General features: G+C 32.9%; 1 pseudogene across 1 annotated transcript; it reads right to left on the bottom strand.

Annotated features, from left to right (window-relative positions):
• Positions 1-604: 604 nt before the first annotated feature.
• LOC143604454 (hyperosmolality-gated Ca2+ permeable channel 1.8 pseudogene) lies at positions 605-2187 on the bottom strand (annotated as a pseudogene). Its single transcript, XR_013148300.1, has 3 exons — positions 1863-2187; positions 1002-1154; positions 605-830 (listed from the first exon to the last, which is right to left on the bottom strand). The product of XR_013148300.1 is annotated as a hyperosmolality-gated Ca2+ permeable channel 1.8 pseudogene (transcript).
• Positions 2188-2603: the final 416 nt, after the last annotated feature.

The raw sequence follows: 2603 nt of genomic DNA, 5'->3' as shown, positions 1-2603 counted from the left end.
CAAAGAGGCAACATTCGTAGGCTGGAGTCTACAATCTTAGCTCAATATCCGTGTTTAATAACCCGCAACACATGTCTAAAATCGTCTCCCATAACCGTTATCTCAATTTCAACCAAATGGGAGACTAACAAGTAACACCTATAATATCTTGCAATGTTCACTCGACTACCTTTGTTACCTGTCGTTTTGCCATCGATGCTTCATCCCATATGAAATGAAGTTAAAAATCGAGTTAAGGTGATGTAGGTCCGAAAGTTAAATTTTATTCTAATACTTGTTAACGCCATATTCGACTATTGTTATCTTTATTCCACTCCAACAAGAACGTGTGAAAATGATGAAACATAATAGCCTTCTTTTCGCTCTATTGCGGATATAAAGGTTATCTTTGTTTGGGCCGGGCCGGGTCGGGTCGGATTGACCCATTTGACCCGTTCACTCTTAAGTCGTGGCAATTTTGACCCATTTGCTTTTAGTCATGCAATTTTGACCCGTTTGCTTTTTAGTCATGGCAATTTTGACCCATTTGCTTTTTAGTCATGGCAGTTTTGACCCGTTTACTTTTTAGTCCTGTCAATTTTGACCCGTTTGCTTTTAAGTTAATTCACTTTTGACCCGCTTGCTTTTTAGTCCTGGCAATTTTGACCCATTTACCTTTTGTAACATAACAGTAATCAATTGAGTTACCACTCACCATAAATTGCTCTGCTCGCCTATTTTTTGATGCTATAAAGCTCAGTCTCATTGATGAAACCGTATCATACTCCTTGTACAACATGTAGCAGATCCAAAATGTGAAAGCATACATCATTGAAATATGTGCAAAAAATCTGAAATCAGAAGATATAGCCTTGAGTCAGTTAATATTATTACCATGTGTGCAAAAAGCTAAAAAGGAAAAAAAGCGCAGGACAGTTGACCCTCAAAAGTCAATGGCGGGCTCTTTACATGTTTCTTTTATGCACAAATTTTCATATAAATTACAAAGAAAATAAACTTACTTCAGAGATTTAGGTTGAATATTTGATATTGAAAGCTTGTCAATGTCACTGACCACCAAATCTTTGCTGAGAAAAAACAAAGTCCCACCCGAGACGTTGACCGGAACAAGCAACAAGAGTGCAGCAACAGTGATTGGTCCAAAGATCTTTAACCTGTAAATATCATAGAATGATGTTAAGAACCGCTTATTGAATCTTTTGACTATTAATTAAATGCCCTATTCGCCCTCCACTTTTGATAACAGAAGATAATATCGGACGCCGAAATTGTTAACTAATAACAATGACATTTGGTATCTAAAGACAGCAGGAATTAACATCAACACTTGTGATTGTGACAATAAAATCCCCAATTTTAAACTTTTTTTTCTTTAATGAAGCTCAAATTATATAAACTGACTCAAACTAACAAAATCCCATATTAATAAAGAGATTTAAAAATCTTCAAGAATGAAAATATTCTTTTAAAAAAAGTAGCAATAAAAATCCCAACTTTCACAATCTTTCTCAACAAATTAACTAAAATTGAGTATTTAACAAATATATATATAAAATTATGTACAATTTGACCAAATTAACAAAACCCAAGGTCACAACAAGGATAAAAAAGCATTCAAGAACAAAAAATTCAAGAAAATAATATTAAAAATCCCAACTTTCTCAACAAATTAACAACTAAACATAGGTATTAACTAACAAAAATCAAATTATGAACAATTCCACCAAATTAACAAAAACCTATGTCCAAAAAAAGTATCTAGAACCTTAAAGAATGCACACTCTAGAAAAAAAAACATTAAATTATGATTTATTATATTAAATAAAGAAAATTCCATATAAGAAAAGAAATATTAAAAGTACCCAAGAACATAAATCCTCAAGAACACAGCAGAATCAAGACCAGCATGTTCAATAATATCAGGCTCCTTCATCTTCAAAGCTCGAGGCATCCAATTAAGAAAAGTAACATAAGTCCTCAAATCAAGATTCACAAACTTGCCAACAAAATTATGTGCATGTCTTGGGCTGCTTCTAACTCCATTAATGTACCATTTAGGGAAGTAAACTCTGTCATTAATGGGTTGAATTCTGAGGACAGCAAAAGCCAACAAGAATGCAAAAGCACTTATTATGTTTATCAAAGCAGACACTCCAATATCTTCAAGACTTGCCATTGAAAAGAATGTGAAAAAAAAGTCAGAAGAGTTTAGAAAGAGTTGGTTGGTTTTATTGGGATGTGAAACAGAATGCTTTTGTGTGATCTTCTTCTATAGTTCTTTTGGTGTCATATGGAAAGTGGATTGATGTAATGATGGAAAGAGAATAATTTATTGTTTTTAAATATTTTTTATAAACGTTGGTGTGACTTGTGAGTTGTGAACATGGTCCTTTGGAGTATGTTATGGAGAAAGAAGTTAAGAGATTGATCCTAGAATTATTATGTGGTTTGATTATGTTTTGAGTTGACTAAAATGCGTCCTTTTACAGCATTCATGTTTTTATAATGTTGTTATTTGTTAACATGCACAACTTCCGGTAATCATCTAATTCCATTAATAATATATTCTATACCGTCGTATAACAAATGTTACGTTATATGAC

The sequence above is a fragment of the Bidens hawaiensis genome, unplaced genomic scaffold, assembly GCF_021521415.1.
Source record: "Bidens hawaiensis isolate Kalapana, Puna unplaced genomic scaffold, B.hawaiensis_p1.1 tig00001961_1, whole genome shotgun sequence".
Classification (NCBI taxonomy): Eukaryota; Viridiplantae; Streptophyta; class Magnoliopsida; order Asterales; family Asteraceae; genus Bidens; species Bidens hawaiensis.
Note: the sequence above shows the minus strand (reverse complement) of the source record. Positions and strands in the feature narration are given on the sequence as shown.